At 38.9% G+C, this 27,160-nt stretch overlaps 1 pseudogene; it reads right to left on the reverse strand.

Annotated features, from left to right (window-relative positions):
• Positions 1-1,542: 1,542 nt before the first annotated feature.
• Positions 1,543-27,160, reverse strand: LOC132517941 (small ribosomal subunit protein eS17-like; annotated as a pseudogene).

A 27,160-nucleotide genomic window follows, 5' to 3' on the forward strand; every position in this document is an offset into this window, starting at 1 on the left:
CAAACCATTTAAATGTGTTTTGACTTTCCAAATTGACCAGTTTTCATAGGCTTTTCACAAATACTATCTCATAAGGCATAAAATTAAGGAATGCTTGGAAATAACGCCCATTCAGTTGTTGCCTCTCAGTGCCCATAACATAGCTGACTATTCCCTGCTGAAAACTCTGGTCTCAAGATCACTGTTCATTTAATTGATGGCTAATGTCTTCATTACACAGCTGTTAGTCCATCAAGAAGATAGTTAATGAACTTGGCAATATACATTGCATTAACTTTTTGCCCTAAGGTTAATCATGGGATTATTTTCAAATGTGCTTTTGATGTGCTAAGCTTCCCTAATAAATATGATTAAGTAAGATAAGTTGAGAGGAAGAACATCAATTCAATGAAAATTGCTTAACATTAGGCAGTAGGTTTATAAATGAGTAAAGGGAAATTTAATGTCTGTACTTTATGGCTCTTAAAGGATATTTGGCTGTGACCCAGATGCTAAGCTTTACCTTCACTGAGTTAAACCAGGAACACTGATTTATACACCAATATGATGTTCTTCAACTGTAACATTCAGGGCCTTATTTTTGCAAATAATATGTTCTTTTCCTCTTTCTTTACATCAGAATAAGCATTATTCTTCTTAGTTAGAATAATAATAGAGGATATTCTAAGATTCAATCAATGAGGGGAATAAACAATGTTGAAATAGTAGACTCCTAAGAACAAAATGTGTTTTATTAAAGAAACATTCTCCCAAGCATTGTAAGTAAATTTACATTAAATATTAAAGCTTTCTAAAGAAAAATCTATTTACTCACTAAAAAAAAAAAAAAAAGAACAGTGCAAAGTGCCCTTGCTGTTGCTACTGAAACTACTTTTGTCAAGACTATCCTTCTAATATCCGTTCTTCTGAGTGCTATAATTTTAGCCCTTACTGACTTATTCAATATTAGACTAACCTCTAGGAATAACAATAAACTGTCCAGCATTTAGAACAACAAAGAGAGTAGAAACACATTTTGTGATATAATTCTCCTTATCTTAGTTTCTGTTAGTCTTATTAAGAAAAATAGTCTTGGATTTAAAGTTTCTATCATTTGTCCAGGTCTAAAATGATGTTTTCTAAAAACATTTTAATACAGTCGATTAAGTCACTTTCTTCTGTGCCAGTCAAAGTCCCAGAGAGACTATGATGATGACCTCAGTTTGGGAATGATGGCAACCACCATTGAAGAGAGGAAATGAGTTTATACTTGAATGGGATCCTTTTTTTTTCCAAGTACAAAATTAGTACTCTCTCCCCCTTAGCACAAAATGTACTTGCTAGGATAGATTCAAGCTTCCTTTACTCAGCATTCCATCTGGCTTAATCTCGGCTGAAGGTGAGAATCACAAAGCAGATGTCAGTCATGGTCTGACCTCTTGGTTTAGAAGGCGGGGTGGGCAATAGCTTCTACTTCTCCACTGGCTTCTCCCTCCAGACATAATCTCCATTTACCCCGTTGCTTTAAGAACATGGGTTCCATTTCTTTTGTTGTTTTTGTCTGAGGCTTACTGAAAATATTACAGCACAGCAGAAAGATTCAAATGGCTCCACGTGGTGTTTTGAAATTCATCCCTCCTGTAGGCTGAGTGACCGGCAGGTCGGACAGACTGCCAAAGACCAAGAGCTTCAGCATTTCCTTAGTGTCAGGATCTACTTCAGTGATTTCCTGATCCCGGGCTGAGACCTCAGGCACGTAATTATCTCTCCTCTCCCTCGCCTCCTCCTGCAGCTTGATGGAGATACGTCTCACTGGATCACTCTGAATCCGCTTCATCAGATGTGTGACATAGCCTGCGATCTTGTTGTGGAGCTTCTTGCTGGGAATGATGGCGATCTCCTCTCACATGTGCTTGTTGGTGTGCAAGTCGTTGCCCAGGCGCATGTAGTACTTCTCAATGATGACCCGGGCCGCCTTCTTCACGGTTTTGGTGCGGACGTGGCCCGTGTTGGCGGTCCTTGATAAAAGAGGTTCATTTCTTTATTAGATGACAGACTTTAGGTCTCTGGAGTATTTTTCAGAGAAGAATTTTTGCTTTTCAAGAACAGCTACACAAAATAATCTTGAACCAAAGTATTCTTTCTTTAGATTTCTACCAGAAGGGGAATAGAACTACAAAGTTTTATTTTCAAAATTCTCATGTTCAAGTCAATAAATATTTAAAGTCTATAAAGCACTGTACTAATGAGAAGACAGGGATTGGAAGAGTTGGTAAGGTCAAACTGAAAAATGAAGACAAACAAAACGCCATATTTCTGCCTTCCAGTTGCTGATATCTTGTTGAAGAGATGAGGACATGTCCTAATAATCTGGTACAAACTGAGTTGTACCAAGTGATGCAAAGGGAGCTCAGACTCATTGGGGGTGGTAGGGATGTGATTATTGGGGAAAGCCTTTTGAGTGTTGACCATTGAGTTGAAGTTCCGAGGTCTTCAACAAAGTGGAAGAACGTTACAGATCCAAGAAGGAACTTGCACCAAGTCCCAGCAGATTGAGGGCTCAGATTCCATTCTAGGAAAAAGGCTACAGTGAGGGATGTATAGAGGGTGTGATGGGACGAGGTGGGAGATAAAACTGTAAAACGATGGAATGCCTTACTTATCTTTTTGTAATTTTTTGGTCATTATTGGAAGTACATATACATATATTCCCTTTCCAGAATGTGTCGTCCTACCATAACACTATCCAGAATCCAGAAAATGATGCTAAACAGTTCATGTGTTTCCCCTTGACAACACTTCATCCTGTAATGCGTCCATCTCAGGGGGTCCCAAGCCAGTCTCCCCTCTTTAGCTTCTGGTACCTTTTCTCTTCACCATGGCTTTCTAGATCAGAGGCCAGCAAACATTTTCTAGAAAAGGTCAGATGGTAAATATCTTAAGTTTCACAGGTCAAACATTCTTTTTTACAGCTACTCAACGCTGCTGTTAAAGAATGAAAGCACCCATAGACAATAGGTAAATGAATGGTGTGGCTGTGTTCTGATAAAACTTTATTTCAAAAGCAAGTGGCAGGCCAGATTTGGACCACTGGTTATAGTTTATGGACCCCTGTTCTAGGACTATCAACTCCTTTGTCTTCTCCAAAGGATCTTAGTTGTTCCTACTCTCTGTCTTCAGTCAAGACTGCTAGTTATTTGAAATCATCAGATTTCCAGTCTTGGTGAATCTGGGGTAGGACCTGATTTTGGAGGCAATGTTAAAAAGCATGGTCTTTTCTTGTCTGAACTTCAAGATGAAGGATCTAGAAGACAAAACTTTTAGCACAACTCTAGGGTGTTACTGTGCTTGAAGTGTCTCTCTTTTTTCTAGTTTTGCCAAAGATATCTTTCTGCTAATTTAGCTCATTTGGGCCAGGGCTTGAGAATGGAACTAGGTGTGTAATATATTCCAAGAAAGAGGTCGGCCATAAGTGGAAAGATGGGAGATGAAGAAAAATACCATTTTGCTATATTTGTAATCCCCAAACCTAGTTTTTGAGTGACCACTATTTGTCAATCCACTAATTTTCCTTTAATTTAACTATTGTAACACGGGATCCAAAAAAATGAAGCATTTCAGCTTAATGCATACACAGTGGAAAAATCCACTGGAGATTGTTCATCAGGAGAATAAGTGTTCAGAATTTTTTATAGAAAATATAATTCTGATAACAGTGTACAGTATAGAAGAACCAGTGGGCTTTAGTTAAGAAGTCTCAGTGGTTGCCAAGGGTTGGAGGGAGGGATAGATGAATAGGCAAAACTAGGATTTATTTATTCTTATTTTTATTTTTTTGCGGTACGCGGGCCTCTCACTACTGTGGCCTCTCCCGCTGCGGAGCACATGCTCCGGACGCGCAGGCTCAGCGTCCATGGCTCATGGGCCTAGCCGCTCCGCGGCATGTGGGATCCTCCCGGACCGGAGCACGAACTCACGTCCTCTGCATCGGCAGGCGGACTCTCAACCACTGCGCCACCAGGGAAGCCCCAAAACTAGGATTTTTAAGGCAGTGAAACTGTTCTGTATGGTATTATAATGGTGGATACATCTGATACATTAGTTCAAACCCATAGAATGTGCAATACCAAGAGTGAACCCTAATGTAAACTATGAATTTTGGGTGATTATGGTGCATCAATGTATGTCCATCAATTGTAACAAAAGTACCACTCTGATGCAGAATTTGATAAAGAGGGGAGACTATACTTGTGTGAGGGCAGAGGGTATATGAGAAATCTCTGTACCTCCACTCAATTTTGCAGTGAACCTGAAACTGCTCTAAAAATTAAATTCTACTTTAAAAGAAGTCTCTGACAAGGAATAATCCCAGATTTAACTAGTGAGATGGCATACATAGGTGCCATTTATGGCCCTCGAAGACACCCTTAGTAAGTGCACAAAGACAAAATTTCCAAAGGGCAGAGTAGGGTTGGAAGAGATGCAAGGCGTTTGCCTTAAGACTGTGGTCTAGACAGAGTGCCGCTCTGTCAGTCAAGCAGTATGCAGATTGTACTTTCCAAAATGACTGCAACAAAAGCTCCCATCCCACATTTCTTCTTCCTGTGTGATGCTGTAACTCCTCTTACAGAGGTGTAGGGGCTTTGTTTCTCCCCTTGAATCTGACAACAGCAGAACTGATGCTATGGAACTTCTGAGGTTAGGACATGAAAGTCTATATGGATTTCACCTGGAGCTCCTGAGACATTGTTCTGGAACTTAGTCACCATGCTATGAGGAAGTGGCAAGACCACACGGAGGTCAGGTCTAACTTTCTGGCTAAAGCTCCTTTTGAGGTCCCAGCCAGTAGCCAGCATCAACCTCCTGACATGTGACTAGGTGAGTCACAAGGTGACTCTAGCCCCAAACACCATCTGCTGCAATAGCGTGAGAAACCCCACCCCCAAGCAAACACTGCCTAACTGAACCTAGTCAACACCCAGAACAATGAGAGAAAATAATAAAGCAATTTTTGTCGCTTTGATGTGAATCTTTACACAGCAATAGATAAGCAAATAAGTACAAGGGGTACAAAAAGAGAGGCCCAAGCTGGGTAGTTGCTGCTGTTTAATAAATCAGTAGAAAATAATAGTTAATAATATCATGTCTAGTTCTTATGTTCACTTTTTAATATTTTGATCAAGTGGCCCAAGATTCCTTTTAAGGACCACTATATTCCCCATCTTTCCTAAGAGTGCTAACAGGACTGACAAGATCTGGCTTCTCAGATGCAAATGGTCTACATGAGCCAGAAGCCTGGGAACATACACATCATGCTCAAACGACTATCCATGTATTTAATTTAAAAATAAAAAAACATTGCTCATCACTCCATAGGTACTAGGCTGATACATTCAAGTCACAAGATATCAAACCCTAGAGATACAATGTCTTTTTTAATTTTGCAAAAATTGCCTTTTTATCCTTAACGCATTAATTCATCCTTTACTTTTTTTTTTATCTTGCTTATGCAGTAGCATATCTCCTGGGATCACTGCAAATCTTGATAAGGCCCTGTGGCATGTACTTTAACCTAATTATAGAAGCAACTCCAATGGCCTCTCATTCACTTGGATGCGAAGAGATGCATGACTTAACAGGGTCACATTCTTGGGCTAATTCCACTCTTCAGTCAGCCAAGAGGCAGCTGCTTGAGCATGTCCAAGGATGTAGAATGTGGCCACTCCTGCTTCCATGCCAACACCCACCCCCTTCATTCTCTACAAACAAAATTCTCTCCCACTTAAGGGCAAAGGATAATATCACCTCTCTGGCTTCTAGCTGCCCATTCCTTCCTCTAATTTGTATAACCACATTCCTCACTTCTCTCCATGACCTGAGATAATGTGTCTTTTCTACTTCAAGTCAAAATCTTCATCTTTTTTCTGAAGTCTACCACTTCCCATCTTTTTTTTTTTTTTTTTTTGCGGTACACGGGCCTCTCACTGTTGTGGCCTCTCCCGCTGCGGAGCACAGGCTCCGGACGCGCAGTCTCAGAGGCAATGGCTCACCGGCCCAGCCGCTCCACAGCATGTGAGATCTTCCTGGACCGGGGCACGAACCCGTGTCCCCCGCATCGGCAGGTAGACTCTCAACCACTGCGCCACCAGGGAAGCCCCACTTCCCATCTTCTCAGAGGCTTTCTCCATGAATAATACTCTCTTTTCTGTATCTTCAACCTCTTCCTCTTTCCTGACACTTGACCCTCTGCCTATAAATTTTCCCATTCTAAAGATTAACTCTTCCTTGTCCTTGTATCTCTTTAGATACCTCCTTATCTTCCTTTTCAACCAAACTTTTTGAAAATGTTGTCAATATTTGATTTCCCTTGCTCAAATCCTATTCATTCTTTGTTCTAGCATCATCTCAATATTGCCTACATCATTTGAATGGTTGGGGTCACCAATGATTTTCGGAAATTATTCCAAGACTTATTGACTTGCTCTTTGTAAATCTTTAGAGATTCTCAACCATTTCATCCTTTGGAAATAACCTATCTTCCCTGTTTTCCACATCACTCTCTCCTAATTTGACTTGACTTCCCTCTCTTCCTTCCCTCCCTCCTTCCTTCCTTATTTTGTCTTTTCTCTCTCAACAATATATAGGGTCTTGTATTAGTCAGCTCAGGCTGCCATAGCAAAATGTTATAGTTTGGGTCACTTATAACAGAAATTTATTTTCTCAAAGTTCTGGAGACTAGCAGTCCCAGATCAGGGTGCCAGCCAATTCAGTTCCTGGTGAAGTTTCTTTTCCTGTCTTGCATATGGCCACCTTCTCGCTATATTCTCACATGGAGTTTCCTCTGTGCATGCACAGAGAGTAAACAAGAGATCTCTCTCTCCTCCTCTTATAAGACCAACAGTCTATGGAATTCGGGCCCCACCCTTAACTCTTTTAACCTTAATTTCCTCCTAAAGGTCTTATCTCCAAATACCTCACATTGAAACTTAGAGCTTCAACAAATGAATTTGGAGAAGGGCCATAATTTAGTCCATAGCAGGTATAGTTTGTCACATAAAAACTAGGCAGAGGCACACAGTTCCACGTTTGCTTGCAGATTGGGCACCTCTCTCTTTCCCCTCTGATGCCCTTAGTGAGTTGTTGGCATTTACTTTCACACCTGTTACTTCAGAATCCCAAGATGGTTGCTACATCCTCAGAGGTTTTCCTTGAGAAGCTGAAACCAGGCAAACCTATGAGCCAAGTTCCTTTTTTTTAGGAGCAAGAAAATAATAGTGGCCCTCAGACTCCCTTTATTTCTTCCTAACCAGAACTGCCTCACATGCATATCAATGGCAAGGGGGATTTCCACAATTGATTTAGTCTAATCAACATCCACTTTCCCTGGGATACGGGAGGGGTGATTCTACAGCACACAGGGTTCTGTCAGTCATGCAGGCAGAAGGACATGGCTGACTTCTATCTTTCTGACTGCCCTCTCTCAGCCTTCTTCTTAAAAGCCTCTTACTTCAACTGGCCCCTTATATTTCAGTCTCCAGGATTCTTTACTTGGACTAATATTCTCTCTATACTCTTTTCCCAGGTAATCTCATTTATGCCCACTGTTTGCATTACGCCTTAAACATTATAGACCCCCAAATCACTTTCTCTAGTCTAGATATCTTCTATTGGCTAAGCTTATATATATATCTAAAGGTCTTCCTGGCATTTCTACCAGGATTTTTCACAGACATCTTGAAGTCAACACGTTGAAAAGTGAAACTCGTTTCTGTTTCCAATGCCACACATTCTCCATCTCTTTGGTACTCTCTCTGTTGTTTAGTGGAAACGTCTCATAACGATTTACCCAAGCAAACAAACCACTATTATCTTAGGTGCCTTCCACTCCCTTACCTACCACATCCATTTAGTTACCAATATCTCACAAATCTCTGCACTTTTTTTCATCCCTACTACCACGCCTTCCTCCTTTAGCTTCATTTCCTACTATTTCCTTTCTGTCATATTACAGTATTTATCAATCTAGGACCTGCTTCTAATAATGCGCACGTTTGTTTGCATATCTTTCATGACTGCCAAACTTTAAGGGACAAGAGGGCATTTTTACATTCTTCTTTTACATTCTTTTTTTTTTTAACATCTTTATTGGAGTATAATTGCCTTACAATGGTATGTTAGTTTCTGTTTTATAACAAAGTGAATCAGCTATACATATACACATATCCCCATATCTCTTCCCTCTTGCCTCTTTTACATTCTTGTACTCATTGCAACCTGGTACATGGTAAGCCCTCATGAAACTAAGTTCAATTCAGCGACCGAAACTCATATATATAGAAATGATAATGCAATGTCCTTGCACTGGGCTTTCTTGCTCTTCTCAGCATAAGACACTTGAGGGAAGAATCTTTGTTGTTCCCTTCCTTTGTAACTTTCCAAAATACTGAGTGCAGTGCTTTTTACTACTGATGACAAACACATTCAAAAATATCAATAGATTAACTCCAGAAAACAAAGCGATATGCTCTATAGTTGTGGATGGACATGGCATTGATATATTTTTCCATGTTGTATGCAGTACTTTCCTGTCTGCATTACACATGGACTCCCTGGAGTTGGTCACCATCAGAGTGTGTAATTCTATAAAATGGAATCTTGGCTCAGATCAGGTCTGTGGTGTCTTCTGGATCTCAGGTCTTGTGATTCCATGATTATAAGATTACTGAGAGAAGCAAATTCATTTTGATGTAAATAAGCCCATGAACTGGGGAAGGAAGAGTGCTGTCCCTGATGATGTTCTGCAGTAACCGTTTGGCTCAAAAAAAAAATGAAAATAGTTTATTTTTGACACTAGGGGATAAATCTTAATCTTTGAAGTTCTCAAAGGTATGATTTTCTTTTTGGAAAACACTATTTAAGAACATCAATACACCCCTTTGAATTTGGGTCAAAATTTGATGACATAGCATTAATGGTTATGTCAGAACTACTGGATCAAATCATAGGTATTGAGATAGTCTTTCTTCAATGAAATTTTATCAGTGTAATAGCTATTTCCAGAATACACCTCCATAATTAAAACTAAGATAGGATATGGGATTAAAATACCAAAAACAATTGATCATATTGAAATGGAGCAGGACCCTATGGCCCTTGGCCCCATGTCTTCAGCCTGCCTTTTGTCTGTGGAAAAAGTTTAGCCAAAGAACAAGTTTAATCAGAAAATGATTAAATGAGAAAATGGAGAAACAAAAGATAACAAGAAGACTAAATAATAATAGTTTAGTCATTAAGCAGAGTCAAGGACCTTTAGTTCCTCCTCAAGGGCTATAGATAATATTCTGAGCCCTATCCTGTGAGCTGTCTTATAGATACTGAGACCCCCACCAGGTGGAAGAAGTTAACTACATGAGGACCAGGCTGTAGACATGACATAAGCTGCCACAGTTCTGAGAACTGGTCTCAAAGAAATGGGAACAAACTGACCCTGGAACTAAAGACTAACTGTATTTAAAACAATCAAGATGATGCTGATCAGACCACCACATGACCAATCTCATAATGACTGTCAGAGCTGACTGCTGTTTCTGCATGTAGCCCCCTTCCTCTGTCCATAAAAGCTCTTGCCCCCTGATTGTCAGTGTGGGGCTGAGTAAACCTTTGGACAGGCATCTGCCCTCCTCATCCCCCTCCACACACTGCTGGCATCTGCAATAAAGCAAGCTTTCCTTTCCACCAACCCGGCCTCGTTATTGGCTTTTGAGCGGTGAGCTCAATTTAGGTTACAATATCACATTTAAACTTATTTTGACTAAGTTGAGTGAAATTTGCTTTCCTTCTAAGAACACGTGATTTTCAATTAAATTATTAGAAATAAAAAATAAATTAGTTATCCTCTCTAAGTTCTTATTTTCATTCCATTATTGACCTCCTCCTTGCTTTGAAAGTTTTGCACTTGAGGGCTTCCCTGGTGGCACAGTGGTTAAGAATCCACCTGCCAATGCAGAGGACACGGGTTCGAGCCCTGGTCCGGGAAGATCCCACATGCCTCGGAGCAACTAAGCCCATGCACCACAACTACTGAGCCTGCGCTTTAGAGCCCGCAAGCTGCAATTACTGAGCCGAAGTGCCACAATTGCTGAAGCCCGCGCACCTAGAGCCTGTGCTCTGCAACAAGAGAAGCCACCGCAACGAGAAGCCGGCGCACCACAACGAAGAGTAGCCCCGCTCGCCGCAACTAGAGAAAGCCCGCATGCAGCAATGAAGACCCAATGCAGCCAAAAATAAATAAATTAAGTAAATAAATTTTTTAAAAAAAGAAAGTTTTGCACTTGAAATTACCCTCTTTACTCATAAATTTATCTCATCTTTCTGAAAGTATGAGAAGCAATACACTTTATTTATACAGTGTTTTACCATCTGCAATGTCCTTTTCGATCTATTTAACTACATCTAAACCACACGTTAATCTCATGAAGCAGACAAACCAGATATAATTTCACAGATGAGGAAACTGTCACCTTTACCCAAGATCACATGATTAGAAAGTGATAAAACCAAGAGAAGACTCAATATCGTTTGATATTTAGTCTACTGCTCTTTACAACTTGGCAACCATTCCAAACTCAAAAAATATATCTCCCTCTGCCTTTTATAAAACAGCATTAAGATTGCACTGAGATGCACAGAGTATAAAATTGCTTGTATACTTTTGATCTTTTCTTTCTTCTTGCCATTTCAGTTTTGAAATGGCAACCCTTGGGAAGGTATCTCAGGTTTATACAGTGAAAACTTTACTTCTCAGGACTTGGGAAAGTCTAGTCAACATTGCTGAAATAGAAAAAAAAACCATATTCTTCATGGAATATTCATAAGACAAATGTATTTTTAAAACTTGCAAAGCTGGCTGAGCTACAACCTCACAAGTGATATTTCAAAACATGCTAAAGGTCTTCTGCTTGTGGCCATAACAAAGTAACTTGTACCAGACTAATCCTCTCACCAGAGACAACTATAAAACTGAACAAAATATAGGAAATGATTATTTTTAGATGTTAGACTATAGGCAACACAGATCTGTGATCCCCAAGGGGAGCAGGGGAGCCTTAAGGTCACAATTATACAAGCTTCTACCTGGAGGCATTCTGCAAATGGTAGGGTGGGGGTGGAGCAGGGAGCCCCAGCAGGGTGCAGATGTCTCACTGGGCAGAGAAGGCAGATGTCATAGCTCTGGGCTGCAAGGGTGGCTGGAAATTGTGGGGCAGGAATGAAGAGAAGGGAGTCATACAGAAATGAAGTTCCAGAATTCTGCACGTGGTTCCCCTTACTCTTTGGTGCAATACAAAAGTGTGTATGCATAACGCAGAATCCATAAGGCAGGGTAAAAAAAGCTATCAAATAAAGAAAAATTACTGGGGAAGTTTGAGTTGAAAAACTATTAGAACTCATCTAGTCTGGGAGACAATTGAGTACTGACCAGAGTGGAGACAACTCATTAAATATCCCTGACATTCAATGGAGATGCAGGGAAGGTCATGCTAATCTAGTTCCACAGTAAAACTACTCTGAAGTGTCCCTAACAACGCGTAAAAATTATCCATAAATAAGTTCAGCTTAAGTAAATGAATTACCTATCTGCTGGAACAAAATTCAATATTCTATTAAGGAAGAATGTAAAAGCCAGCTCTTTAGCAACATAGCATCCATAGTATCCAGTATATAACAAAACATTACTAAACATTGTGAAGAAGAAGCAAAATGTGGTGCAGAACCAAAAGAAAAGTCAGTCAATATAAATGTAAATTGTTTATTTTTAGCAAAATGAGATAGATCTCAAAAAACTTTGATTGTTTTGAAGTATGATAGCTGTTTTGGAAAAAACTTTTTCCAAAATAGATAAAGGCACAAAGAGAAAAAATTTTAAAGGAGTCAGAAAGAAAAAACATAAAAAGAGCAACCACTAACCTCATTAGAAACAATGTATGCCAGACTGCATTAGACTGACATCTTTAAAGTACTGAAAGGAAAAACTAAACCTAAAATCTTGTAAATATCCTCCAAACATGAAGGAAAAATAAAGACATCTTTAGGCATACAAATACAGAAAGAATCTGTCATCAGCAGGCAAGCACTACAAGATATATTAAGAGAATTTCTTCAGACTAAACGAAAAATGTTTCCAGATGGAAATTCAGTCTACACAAAGAATGGAGAGTTCCAAAAAAAGTAAATATGTAAATAAATATAAATTATTTCTCTTGTGGCTTAATTCCAGAGAAAAATGGAAGTATGCTGTTACAAGTATACTTGTATACAGTATGTGTATATATATATATATATATATATATATATATATATATATATGTCAGTAAAGAATGAATATTGTAAACTGAAGAGCAACCAATTTAAAGGAGAAAGAAAAGAGAAGAGGCATAGCTGAAAAACCAGTAGAGGACATAAAATGGTATCTTTAAAAATATTTAATCCAAAAGCATGCAAGAAGGGAAGAAAAAAAGAAAAAAGATCTAATGGGACAAAAACATAGTGAATACAAGATGGCATATTTAAACACAATCAATTATTTGGTAATTGCATCAAATAACACGAGACTCTAATTAAAAGGAAAGGATTATCAGACTGAATTTTTAAAAAAAAACAATATGCTGTTTATAAGAGAGAAAAGGATGGAAGAAGGTATACCTCTTAAATATTCAGATAAATGTTGGGCTGGCTATATTACTATCAAATAAGGCTTCAGGACAAAATAATATTTTTAGAGGTAAAGAGGGACATTCTATAATAAAAATGTGGTCAACAAGAAGACATTAAAATCATAAATGTGTATACACCTAATCACAGAAATTCAAAATACAAGAAGAAAGAAACTAATGGAACAGAATGGAGAAATAGGAAATTCCACAGCTAAAGTTTTAGATATCAATACTCTTTCCTCAATGACAGAATAAATATACAAAATGCTCTGTGTAGATACAGAAGACTTGAACAACACTATCAATAACTTAACTAACACAATACACATTTTTTCCCAAGTGATCATGGAGAATTCATTGATATAGACCATATGCCATGTCACAAAACAAATTACAAAAAAATTTAAAGAACTGAAATTTTGAAGGGTACATTCTCTGACAACAAAGAAATTAAATTAAAAATGATTGAAAAATAGATGTCAGAAAATTCCCAAATATTTGGAAATTAAGAAATCTTTGTCTTAACCCCTTGCTCAAAGAAGAAATTAGAACATATTCTTAAGTGAATGACAATAAAAATATCACTATCAAAATTTGTGGGATGTAGTGTTTGGGGGAAATTATATATCTCTACTTGCCTATATGAAAAAGAGGAAAGGATTAAAATCAACAGTTACTGCTTTCACCTTAGGAATCTAGGGAATGAAGTCTAAACCCAAAATAAGCAGAAGGAAGGAAACAGTACTGGTAAGAGTGGATATCAGTGAAGTAGAAAACTGATAAATAAAGAAAATCATGAAATCAAAATTTGGTTCCTTGAAATGATAACAAAATTGATAACACCCAACCTTAACTGATTAAGATAAAGACAGAGAAGGCACAAATTATCAATACCAAGAAAGAAAGAAAGAAAGAACATCAGTAATGATCCATAGACATTAAAGGAATAATAAAGTTTATGAATCATGTTATATCAATAAATTCAACAATTTAGATTAAAGGGCAAATTCCTTGAAAGACACAAATTACCAAAACTGGTGTAAGAGGAAACAGAAAATCTAAGTAGCCCTACAATAATTAAAGACATGTATTTGTATTCAAAAACCTTCCCAAAGTAAACTCCAGATAATTTCATTCATGAATTCTACCAAACAATTAAGGAAAAAATAATATCAATTTTACAAAATGTATTAAAGTTCAAAACATGGTTTTGTCTTTATTCTTTGATTTTAAGAGTAGCTCACTAGGTTTAGAGATTGGCCCAATCTCTAAATGATATGACAATCATGAAAATCTTAAAAACTGTGTTGAGGAAATAGATAAAACTAAATGAGAACAAGAATCTAATTCAAAACACTGATATTTGTCATTCTTTCCTAAGCTAGGCAGGAAGCTGAGGAGGCTAAGTGAGAGTTCAGATAGGTTTTACCACGCCCTGTCACAGGTATCTTATACTGAGTTGAAACTATATGATCCTAGTATCCTGCCTCATTTTTCTCTTCTCTTTCATATGAGTCATTTAAATTTGCTGTATCTTCTCTCTTCTCCCATTCCCAGCAAAGAAGCCGCTATCTCAGCCTGGATGTGGAGAGAGGCCAGGGAAGCTTCTACGAAGACGTGATACCTATGCTGAGCCCAGAAGGGTGCACATGTGTTGTATGCAGAGGAAGCAGCCAAAGAAGCCAGGAAAGCAGCATGGCCAAAGGCACAGAAACGAGAAAGCTTGCATTTAAAGAACTATAAGAGGCTCCTCCATATTGGACCAAAGAGAAATGCAGAGGTGGGGGAAAGGGGTAGAGGGGTCAGGGTAGATCACAGATCACATCCGAATGTGGCATCCTCCTGAGGAATTTATCTTCAAAAACAGGAAGTTACTGAAGGATTGCAAACATGATCAAATTTGCAATGTGCAAAGGATACTCTGATCATTCATTTGAGGGAGGATGGACCTGTTCATCAGATATCACAGTAGTTTAGTGCAAGACGATGAGGTCCTGATCAAAATTAGAGACAGTGGAGAACAGAGAAAGGGATACATATGGATACAGGGTCAGAGTCCATAGGACACAGTGACTGATCCAACATCAGTGGTGAGGAAGAGGAAGGAGTCTAGCTGATTCTAAGGTTTCCTGCTCAGATGGCTGTGTGGATAGTATGTCCTTCACTAAGATGAGGTCCCACTAGGGGACTAGGGAGTTACTATGCTTGCAGTTGTGAATTGATGAGGTATGAGGTGAAATGTGAGGTCTGATAGGCATTTGTATATATCCTGCACTCAGGAGAGAGGACTACAGACTGATATTTGGGTTTCATCAGCACATGAAATGAATGTGCAACCAAGGTATATATAAAATGAGAAAAAAAGATATATGTGGCTGATGTAGCCATGTGAATAGAAGACATCTCCACGATATAGAAAGGGAACATTACATAAGTAGTGTCAGAGGGGATTTTCATGTTATATTTATAAATATATCATTTCTATGTAAGCTAGAAACTTTCCTTGTTCCAGATCTAAGTTGTACATTCCTAACTCTGAGAGTGATTTCAAGGATGACATCTTTTACCCCTAAAGGAAGCTACTGGAACAACAATAGAAAAGCTAACAGTAGGTGATTATCTCTTGATTATAAAATATTAGGGAAAAAACATTCAACATATATGTACTAATGATGGAGACACCATATGTTCAGCAAGAGTCAATTCTCCTCTAGCCTATAAACTGTACAATAAACTCCATCTCCTCTACAAATGTCACGACCAACACCTCCTCCTTCTGGTCTTCTACTGTCACAGCAATACCCCACAAAGCTCTGTAAAGCTGTAATGCAATCTTTTTTTTTTTTTTTAACATCTTTATTGGAGTAAAATTGCTTTACAATAGTGTGTTAGTTTCTGCTTTATGACAAAGTGAATCAGCTATAATATACATATATCTCCATATCTCTTGCCTCTTGTATCTCCCTCCCTCCAACCCTCCCTATACCACCCCGCTAGGTGGTCACGAAGCACCGAGCTGATCTCCCTGTGCTATGCGGCTGCTTCCCACTAGCGATCTATTTTACATTTGGTAGTGTATATATGTCCATGCCACTCTCTCACTTTGTCCCAGCTTGCCCATCCCTCTCCCCATGTCAAGTCCATTCTCTAGTAGGTCTTCGTCTTCATTCCCATCTTGCCCCTAGGTTCTTCATGACCTTTTTTTTTTTTTTTTAGATTCCATATATATGTGTTAGCATACGGTATTTGTTTTTCTCTTTCTGACTTACTTCACTCTATATGACAGACTCTAGGTCCATCCACCTCACGACAAATAATTCAATTTCGTTTCTTTTTATGGCTGAGTAATATTCCTGGTATATATGTGCCACATCTTCTTTATCCATTCACTTGTCAATGGACACTTAGGTTACTTCCATGTCCTGGCTACTGTAAATAGAGCTGCAATGAATATTGTGGTACACGATTCTTTTTGAATTATGGTTTTCTCAGGGTATATGCCCAGTACTGGGATTGCTGGGTTGTATGGTAGTCCTATTTTTAGTTTTTTAAGGAACCTCCATACTGTTCTCCATAGTGGCTGTATCAATTTACATTCCCACCAACAGTGCAAGACAGTTCCCTTTCCTCCACACCCTCTCCAGCATTTATTGTTTGTAGATGTTTTGATAATGGCCATTCTGACAGGTGTGAGATGATATCTCATTGTAGTTTTGATTTGCATTTCTCTAATGATTAATGATGTTGAGCATTCTTTCATGTGTTTGTAGGCAATCTGTATATCTTCTTTGGAGAAATGTCTATTTAGGTCGTCTGCCCATTTTTGGATTGGGTTGGTTGTTTCTTTAATATTGAGCTTCATGAGCTGTTTATATATTTTGGATATTAATCCTTTGTCCGTTGATTCATTTGCAAATATTTTCTCCCATTCTGAGGGTTGTCTTTTGGTCTTGTTTATGGTTTCCTTTGCTGTGCAAAAGCTTTGAAGTTTAATTAGGTCCCATTTGTTTATTTTTGGTTTTATTTCCATTACTATAGGAGGTGGATCAAAAAAGATCTTGCTGTGATTTATGTCAAAGAGTGTTCTTCCTATGTTTTCCTCTAAGAGTTTTATAGTGTCTGCTCTTACATTTAGGTATCGAAACCATTTTGAGTTTATCTTTGTGTACGGTGTTAGGGAGTGTTCTAATTTCATTCTTTTACATGTAGCTGTCCAGTTTTCCCAGCAACATTTGTTGAAGAGACTGTCTTTTCTCCATTGTATATCCTTGCCTCATTTGTCATAGATTAGTTGACCATAGGTGCATGGGTTTATCTCTGGGCTTTCTGTCCTGTTCCATTGATCTATGTTTCTGTTTCTGTGCCAGTACCATACTATCTTGATTACTCTAGCTTTGTAATATAGTCTGAAATTAGGGAGCCTGATTCCTCCAGCTCCGAATTTCTTTCTCAAGATTGCTTTGGCTATTCAAGGTCTTTTGTGTTTCCATACAAATTGTGAAATTTTTTGTTCTAGTTCTGTGAAAAATGTCAGTGGTACTTTAATAGGGATTGCATTGAATCTGTAGATTGCTTTGGGTAGTATACTCATTTTCACAATGTTGATTCTTCCAATCCAAGAACATGGTATATATCTCCATCTGTTGGTATCATCTTTGATTTCTTTCATCAGTGTCTTATAATTTTCTGCATGCAGGTCTTTTGTCTCCAGGTAGGTTTATTCCTAGGTATTTTATTCTTTGTTGCAATGGTAAATGGGAGTGTTTTCTTAATTTCATTTTCAGATTTTCATCATTAGTGTATAGGAATGCAAGAGATTTCTGTGCACTAATTTTGTATCCTGCAACTTTACCAAATTCATTGATTAGCCCTAGTAGTTTTCTGGTTGCAACTTTAAGATTCTCTATGTATAGTATCATTTCATCTGCAAACAGTGACATCTTTACTTCTTGTTTTCTCATTCGGATTCCTTTTACTTATTTTTCTTCTCTGACTGCTGTGGCTAAAATTTCCAAAACAATGTCGAATAATAGTGGTGAGAGTGGGCAACCTTGTCTTGTTCCTGATCTTAGTGGAAATGGTTTCAGTTTTTCACCATTGAGGATGATGTTGGCTGTGGGTTTGTCATATATGGCCTTTATTATGTTGAGGTACGTTCCTTCATGCCTACTTTCTGGAGGGTTTTTATCATAAATGGGTGTTGAATTTTGTCAAAAGTTTTTTCTGCATCTATTGAGATGATCATATGGTTTTTATTCTTCAATTTTTTAATATAGTGTATCACATTGATTGATTTGCATATATTGAAGAATCCTTGCATTCCTGGGATAAACCCCACTTGATCACAGTGTATGATCCTTTCAATGTGCTGTTGGATTCTGTTTGCTAGCATTTTGTTGAGGAGTTTTGCATCTATGTTCATCAGTGATATTGGCCTGTAGTTTTCTTTCTCTGTGACATCTTTCTCTGGTTTTGGTATCAGGGTTATGGTGGCCTCATAGAATGAGTTTGGGAGTGTTCCTCCCTCTGTTATCTTTTGGAAGAGTTTGAGAAAGATAGCTGTTAGCTCATCTCTAAATGTTTGATAGAATTTGCCTGTGAGGCCATCTAGTCCTGTCCTTTTGTTTGTTGGAAGATTTTTCATCACAGTTTCAATTTCAGTGCTTGTGATTGGTCTGTTCATATTTTCCATTTCTTTCTGGTTCAGTCTTGGAAGGTTGTGCTCTTCTAAAAATTTGTCCATTTCTTCCAGATTGTCCATTTTATTGGCATAGAGTTGCTTGCAGTAATCTCTCATGATCCTTTGTATTTCTGCAGTGTCAGTTGTTACTTCTCCTTTTTCATTTCTAATTCTATTGATTTGAGTCTTCTCCCTTTTTTCTTGATGAGTCTGGCTAATGGTTTATCAATTTTGTTTATCTTCTCAAAGAATTGCTTTTAGTTTTATTGATCTTTGCTATTGTCTCCTTCATTTCTTTTTCATTTATTTCTGCTCTGATCTTTATGGTTTCTTTCCTTCTGCCAAATTTGGGGGGTTTTTGTTCTTCTTTCTCTAATTGCTTTAGGTGTAAGGTTAGGTTGTTTATTTGAGATGTTTCTTGTTTCTTAAGATAGGATTGTATTGCTATAAACTTCCTTCTTAGATCTGCTTTTGTTGCATCCCATAGGTTTGGGGTCGTGTGTTTTCATTGTCATTTGTTTCTAGCTATTTTTTTATTTCCTCTTGATTTTTTCAGTGATCTTTTGGTTATTAAGTAGTGTATTGTTTAGCCTCCATGTGTTTGTATTTTTTACAGATTTTTTTCCTGTAATTGATATCTAGTCTCATAGGATTGTAGTCAGAAAAGATACTTGATATGATTTCAATTTTGTTAAATTTACCAAGGTTTGATTTGTGACCTAAGATATGGTCTATCCTGGAGAATGTTCCATGAGCACTTGAGAAGAAAGTGTATTCTGTTGCTTTTGTATGGAATTACCTATAACTATCAATTAAGTCCATCTTATTTAATGTGTCATTTAAAGCTTCTGTTTCCTTATTTATTTTCATTCTGGGTGATCTCTCCGTTGGTGAAAGTGGGGTGTTAAAGTCCCTTACTATGAATGTGTTACTGTCGATTTCCCCTTTTATGGCTGTTAGTATGTGCCTTATGTATTGAAGTGCTCCTATGTTGGGTGCATAAATATTTATAATTTTTATATATTCTTCTTGGATTGATCCCTTGATCATTATGTAGTGTCTTTCTTTTCTGTTTTAATACTCTTTGTTTTAAAGTCTATTTTGTGTGATATGAGAATTGCTACTCCAGCTTTCTTTTGATTTCCATTTGCATGGAATATCTTTTTCCATTCCCTCACTTTCATTCTGTATGTGTCCCTAGGTCTCAAGTGGGTCTCTTGTAGATAGCATATATACGTGTCTTGTGTTTGTACCCATCCAGCCAGTCTATGTCTTTTGGTGGGAGCATTTAATCCATTTACATTTAAGGTAATTATCTATATGTATGTTCCTATTCCCATTTTCTTAATTGTTTTGGGTTTGTTTTTGTAGGTCTTTTCCTTCTCTTGTGTTTCCTGCCTAGAGAAGTTCCTTTAGCATTTGTTGTAAAGCTGGTTTGGTGGTGCTGAATTCTCTTAGCTTTTGCTTGTCTGTAAAGGTTTTAATTTCTCTCTCAAATCTGAATGAGATCCTTGCTGGGTAGAGTAATCTTGGTTGTATGGTTTTCCCTTTCATCACTTTAAATATGTCCTGCCACTCCCTTCTGGCTTGCAGAGTTTCTGCTGAAAGTTCAGCTGTTAACCTTATGGGAGTTCGCTTCTATGTTATTTGTTCTTTCCCTTGCTGCTTTTAATATTTTTTCTTTGTATTTAATTTTTGACAGTTTGATTAATACATGTCTTGGCATGTTTCTCCTTGCATGTATCGTGTATGGGACTCTCTGTGATTCCTGGACTTGACTAACTATTTCCTTTCCCATATTAGGGAAATTTTCAACTATAATCGCTTCAAATATTTTCTCAGTCCCTTTCTTTTTCTCTTCTTCTTCTGGAACCCCTATAAGTCGAATGTTGGTGTGTTTAATGGTGTCCCAGAGGTCTCTGAGACTGTCCTCAGTTCTTTTCATTCTTTTTTCTTTATTCTGCTCTGCCATAGTTATTTCCACTATTTTATCTTCCAGATCACTTGTCAGTTCTTCTGCCTTATATCAATAGCAGGTATTCTGCTATTGATCCCTTCTAGAGAATTTTTTATTTCAGTTATTGTGTTGTTCATCATTGTTTGTTTGCTCTTTAGTTCTTCTAGGTCCTTGTTAAATGTTTCTTGTATTTTCTCCATTCTATTTCCAAGATTTTGGATCATCTTTACTATCATTATTCTGAATTCTTTTTCAGGTAGACTGCCTATTTCCTCTTCATTTGTTAGGTCTGGTGGGTTTTTATGTTGTTCCTGCATCTGCTGTGTGTTTCTCTGTCTTCTCGTTTTGCTTAACATACTGTGTTTGTGGTCTCCTTTCCACAGGCTGCAGATTCGTAGTTCCCGTTGTTTTTGGTGTCTGCCCGTAGTGGCTAAGGTTGGTTCGGTGGGTTGTGTAGGCTTCCTGGTGGAGGGGACTAGTGTCTGTGTTCTGGTGGATGAGGCTGGATCTTGGCTTTCTGGTGGACAGGTCCGCACCTGGTGGGGTGTTTTGGGGTGTCTGTGAACTTATTATAATTGTAGGCAGCCTCTTTGCTAATGGGTGGGGTTGTGTTCCTGTCTTGTTAGTTGTTTGGCATAAGGTGTCCAGCACTGTAGCTTGCTGGTCGTTGAGTGGAGCTGGGTCTTGGTGTTGAGATGGAGATCTCTCAGAGATTTTTGCCATTTGATATTATGTGGAGCTTTGAGGTCTCTGTTGTACCAGTTTTCTGAACTTGGCTCTCCCACCTCAGAGGCACAGCTCTGATGCCCGGCTGGAGCACCAAAACCCTGTTATCCACACAGCTCAGAATAAAAGGGAGAAAGAAAGAAAGAAAGAAAGAAAGAAAGAAAGAAAGAAAGAAAGAAAGAAAGAAAGAAAGAAAGAAAGAAAGAAAGAAAGAAAGAAAGAAAGAAAGAAAGAAAGAAAGAAAGGAAGGAAGGAAGGAAGGAAGGAAGGAAGGAAGGAAGGAAAGAAGGAAGGAAGAAGGAAAATGAAATGAAATGAAATAAAGTTATTAAAATAAAAAATAATTATTTTTAAAAAATGTTTAATGTAATATAAAAAGAAAGAAAGAAAGAAAGAAAGAAGAGAGCAACCAAACCAAAAACCAAATCCACCAATGATAATAAGCACTAAAAACTACATTAAAAAAAAAAGAAGAAACGGACAGACAGAACCTTAGGACAAATGGTAAAAGCAAAGCTATACAGACAAAAGCACACAAAGAAGTGTACACATACACATTCACAAAAAGAGGAAAAGGGAAAAATACACATATATCGTTGCTCCCAAAGTCCACCTCCTCAATTTGTGATGATTCGTTTTCTATTCAGGTATTCCACAGATGCAGGGTCATCAAGTTTACTGTGGAGATTTAATCCGCTGCTCCTGAGGCTGCTGGGAGAGATTTCCCTTTCTCTTCTTTGTTTGCACAGCTCCCGGGGCTCAACTTTGGATTTGGCCCCGTGTCGGTCGCGGGAGGGCGTCTGTTCTTCACTTAGACAGGACGGGGTTAAAGGAGCCGCTGATTCGGGGGCTCTGGCTCACTCAGGCCGGGGGGAGGGAGGGGCACGGAGGGCAGGGCGAGCCTGCGGCGGCAGAGGCCAGCGTGATGTTGCACCAGCCTGAGGCACGCCGTGCGTTCTCCCGGAGGAGTTGTCCCTGGATCCCGGGACCCTGGCAGTGGCCAGCTGCACAGGCTCCGCGGAAGGGGTGTGTGGATAGTGACCTGTGCTCGCACACAGGCTTCTTGGTGGCGGCAGCAGCAGCCTTAGCGTCTCATGCCCGTCTCTGGGGTCCGCGCTGATAGCCGCAGCTCGCACCAGTCTCTGGAGCTCCTTTAGGCGGTGCCCTGAACCCCCTCTCCTGGCGCACCCAAAACAATGACCTCTTGCCTCTTCGGCAGGTCCAGACTATTTCCCGGACCCCCTCCCAGCTAGGCGTGGTGCACTAACCCCCTGCAGGCTGTGTTCACTCCACCAACCCAAGTCCTCTCCCTGCGCTCTGACCGAAGCCCGAGCCTCAGCTCCCAGCCCTGCCCGCCCCGGCAGGTGAGCAGACAAGCCTCTCGGGCTGGTAAGTGCCGGTCGGCACCGATCCTCTGTGCGGGAATCTCTTCGCTTTGCCCTCTGCATCCCTGTTGCTGTGCTCTCCTCCATGGCTCTGAAGCTTCCCCCCTCCACCACCCGCAGTCTCCGCCCGTGAAGGGGCTTCCTAGTGTGTGGAAACCTTTCCTCCTTCACAGCTCCCTCCCACTGGTGCAGGTCCCATCCCTGTTCTTTGTCTCTTGTTTTTTCATTTTTCTTTTGCCCTACCCAGGTACGTGGGGAGTTTCTTGCCTTTTGGGAGGTCTGAGGTCTTCTGCCAGCGTTCAGTGGGTGTTCTGTAGGGGATGTTCCACGTGTAGATGTAGTTCTGGTGTATCTGTGGGAAGGAAGGTGATCTGCACGTCTTACTCTTCTGCCATCTTGAAGCTCCCCCCCTGTAATGCAGTCTTATAGCCACTCTTCAACAAGACACCATCAGTAACTTGATAGTATAGTCAGAGTGAGATTTACTGTGAAGGTATTGACATTTAGCCTTGTGTTCATTTGGATGTACAGTTTTCTAGTATTTGCAAAGGTAATTTATTTTTATATTCTTTTTCTCAAAGAGGTCCCCCAAATTATGTGAGCTGTGGCACACCTGTACCACCCCTGGGTAAGGAGTATAAATTCAAATGTTATAGACAATAGATTAGTAAGATTAATCTAATGTTTTTTCATTCATTAAGTTAAATTAATATATTTGAGAACTGGTTTTCACACTCAACTCTTCTGACTTTAGGGTCCATGACCTTCTAACTACAACTGGAGTTCTCCACCCTGTCTGTACACTTGAATTGCCCAATGGGCATCCAGGGTTGAGAATTACTGCCTTATACTCCTTTTGTTAACATTTCTTATAGTTAAATACAGATTAACAATTTGAAAAAAATACATTCTCAAGGAAATTTCCCAAAAGGCAAAATAGTGGAACAAAGAAATGAAATCTTTGCATTTATTTTTCAAGTAATCAGTTCGCTGATGATTCAACTGTGCCTTTTGTTAATGAGTGTTAATGAACATTTAATCATACAAAAATAAGTTGTTTCTTCTTATCTGGAAAAATTCTAATATGGCAAACAGACTATATTTGTTCTGCAATCAGTTATTGATATTTTTTCTGACTTGGAATACATAATTAAATATCTAGTAACTCTCTGTTTTCTAATCTACATAAGTTTGAATCAATTTTTTTTTTCTTGCGGTACGCGGGCCTCTCGCTGTCATGACCTCTCCTGCTGCAGAGTGCAGGCTCTGGACGTGCAGGCTCAGCGGCCATGGCTCACGGGCCTAGCTGCTCCGTGGCATGTGGGATCTTCCCGGACTGGGGCACGAACCCGTGTCCCCTGAATCGGCAGGCAGACTCTCAACCACTGCGCCACCAGGGAAGCCCTGAATCAAATTATTTTTATTCAGGTTTTATTCAGTTGCCCTTTGAGCTTTCCATCAAGGACCACCGTCCCCACTGGCATCTTCACTTCACTGATACATTGTCTCTTGCTCTGCATTCTAGGTATGGAGCAGAAAAGCATTTCCCTCAACAGTTGAGCTTTTATTAGCTTCCATTGCCTAATTCAAGCATTAACTTTGCTTATAAAAGCTACTTTTTCAACCTGTCTTTTCAACAGTTAACTTCCATTTCTAATAAGGACTAGAGAAACAAGAGCAATTATATGTGAGAGAAATTATTTGCATAGTTCCAAATCCCCCTGGTTCCCTTGGACAAACAGTCTGCTCTTGTTTTGTAACTCCCTTTATCCATTTACGGTGATACTTCTTACCTTCCATAAATGATTATTTTTCTCCTTTTAGGCAATTCAGAGAAGCTGTGATGTAATGAATAGAGTAACTGACTAAAAGACTTAGATTCTGATCCAACTGAAGTGCTGTGTAAAATTGGCAGAGGTGATTAAACTCTCTGAAACTCAGTTTTTAAAATAACTGTGAAGTTCGAATATAAATATGACTTCAGTCTAACTCACAGAGTTGGTCAATAGACAAATGTGATATTTGTATCATCTTTTATTTGACAGGAAGATATTTGCTCTTGGAAGATATTTGCTCTTTGACTGCAAAATCTTTGACTGAATGCATGCAAATTTAGAAAGCTGTACTATGAAGTATACTCCAAATGAACAATTTATCCACCTAAGCTTTTCACCTGAGTGTGGTAAACCACAAGAGGCCACATGTCTTTCTTCACTAATTGGAAAATATTATAGATATTCAATATTTCCTTTCACTTAGAAATGTCTCCTAGGAAGATATGTATTACCATATTTTGAGAATATGAAGTGTTTGAATGGTTTAAAATCTGATTGGCTTTCAGTAATTCAAGGCCACTATTGATTGTTACACATGAGTATCTGTAAAATTAATTCCTTGTACAACATTATTTCTCAAAGTAACTTAAGCCAGTATCTCCAAATATGTGATGGTAAAGATCACAGCAAGGGCTAAATGTTCACATTGATACTCACTTGAGTCATTGAATGGGACAGGAAACACAGACATTGTTGAGTAGACTAAACCTCTCATTTGACAGATACTGAAACAGATTAAGTGGTTCTGTCAAGCAGCCGTTTTATTATAGAATTGGAATTAGAACCCTTAAATCAAAGTGTAGGGCTCTTTTAACTACTCCATACTAACTATGGAGATATTCCCCTGAATGTTCTCACTAAAACAGCAAATATTTAAAATTGCAGGGGTTAGGGAAAGAATATGTTTAAAAAGTAAGAAGGCAAAGTATTTCGATTTTTATCAACACTTCAACAAAGGTTTCCATTTTATAGTTTGATATCATAGGAGAGATGTTTCATTGATATACTACCTGAGTTCTTGGTTCCAGCATGGGTTTTCCTCGTAGACTATCAAAGCCTATAGTTAAAACATATTTAATTTAGTTGCTCACTCATATTTGCAGCACTGGTCTTAAGTTGAGATTTAATTCTAGAAAGCATTATACTAAATTAATCTCATTGGAGTTCATTTTATTATTCTTATGTAGCAAATTTCAAAAAATTCACTTAAAAAAAGAAAGAGTGGAACAATTTCATATAAACTTTTCCCAGTGGATCAATCACTTTGAAATCCACTAAACAGCCTAATGAGACAAACATTTTCCCTTGTTCAGGGCCAGCATTTAGGTGCACATTTTCAAAGTAATGATTACCAGGATGTTAGCAGTGTTAAATATTATCAGTTCTGCAAAATTTCATGTGGGGTATTCTGGAGGTTTTTAATCTGGACAAAATGTAAAGCAGGGGAAATCACCTAGAAAATTTAGCAAACATAGTCTTGGCTTTGCCGTTGGAGTGGGAGAGAAGACACTTTACACTGTCACTTATACTACAGCTGTTCCCAAATTCTTGTGTGGCAATTGCAAAGAGGAATGCTTTCTTCATAAATGTGTAACTCCAAGGTTATGGCCTTTTCTTTAAGAAGTAGGCTTCGTTCCAGTTGTTCACTCTTAAGAGGGGTTTGCAGGAGCTGGATGAATACTTCCATACCTAAATAGAAATTGTGTTTTCTGATAAAGAAAAGAGTTCCCAAACATCACGATGGTAAAAGGGCGTGATGCTGCTTGAGCCCCAGCTCTATCACTGATGCCGGAGAATCCCTCTACCCTCTCTGGGACTCGGTTTCTTCTTGTGTAATATGATGATCCCTATGACCCATTCTGTGCCAACTTTGAATCCTCCCAAGTGTCCAACTTCATTGTTCAAAGCAGGCTGCTTCTTCACCAGAGACTAAGATTATACCAGAAGTCAATGTTTTATTTTGTTATATTCAGTGCTACAACCCTTTCTCTGTGAATGAATGGAATATAAATAATGACACATATAGGAGACAAGGGAATTAGAAGGCTGCATATGTGGTCATTCATTGTAGAGTGGCTAATAACCTCAATTACTACAAGGTGTGTCAGATGCAAAGGAGTGAACAAAGAGCATGTTTTCTAAAAAAAAAAAAAAAGCCCATTTGAAGTAAATTATTTTTGTGAGGTATATTGTTTGCTGCCCTCTTTCTGTTTCATATACACAGAAAGAGCATATTATACTCTCACATAAAATCCGCTCAGAAAACAAAAGTGTGACAGGAGGAGTTCACTTTCTGCAGTAGGATGCATCTAGTGAAACATTCCATTCAGTTTTTAGAAACAAATTATCCATTGCAATCACTATGCTGTAGTCTAGAAAGAACAGAGCACCAGGAGATGGGAAAACCTGGATCTGTACCCCCCAAAGGAAGGGGTCATATTTTCTTGGTTTACTTTACCTTCCTAGAACTTAGCTTGGTGCATGACACATAGAGAGTACTCAAAATGAGGACTTCTGCTACAAACTCTGCTGCCTCCTAGGTAAGTGTCTTGGTCCAGGACACTTTTGGAAACAGAAGTTGAGGCAGAGCTGTGTGCTACGGCTTCCTTGGGAGGTTCCACTGCAAGGCAGTAGGAATAAGGGAGAAACAATGAGAAACAAATTGAAGGTGGTACGTATGCTGCAGAGACAGCTAGTTCCCAGCACAGGATGCCATCCAAATATGCCATGTAGAAACCCTGAGCCTCAGATCCATCCACCAGAGGAGAGGAATTTATTTTTTCAGCTCCTACTTGTGTCCTATCCCTCACTTTACCCGCGGCAACAATGACTGTCCCACACGTGAGCAGCGTGACCTGGCTGTGCTGGGCAAATGCTGGAGCAGCCAT

The sequence above is a fragment of the Lagenorhynchus albirostris genome, chromosome 3 (assembly GCF_949774975.1).
Source record: "Lagenorhynchus albirostris chromosome 3, mLagAlb1.1, whole genome shotgun sequence".
Taxonomy (NCBI): Eukaryota; Metazoa; Chordata; class Mammalia; order Artiodactyla; family Delphinidae; genus Lagenorhynchus; species Lagenorhynchus albirostris.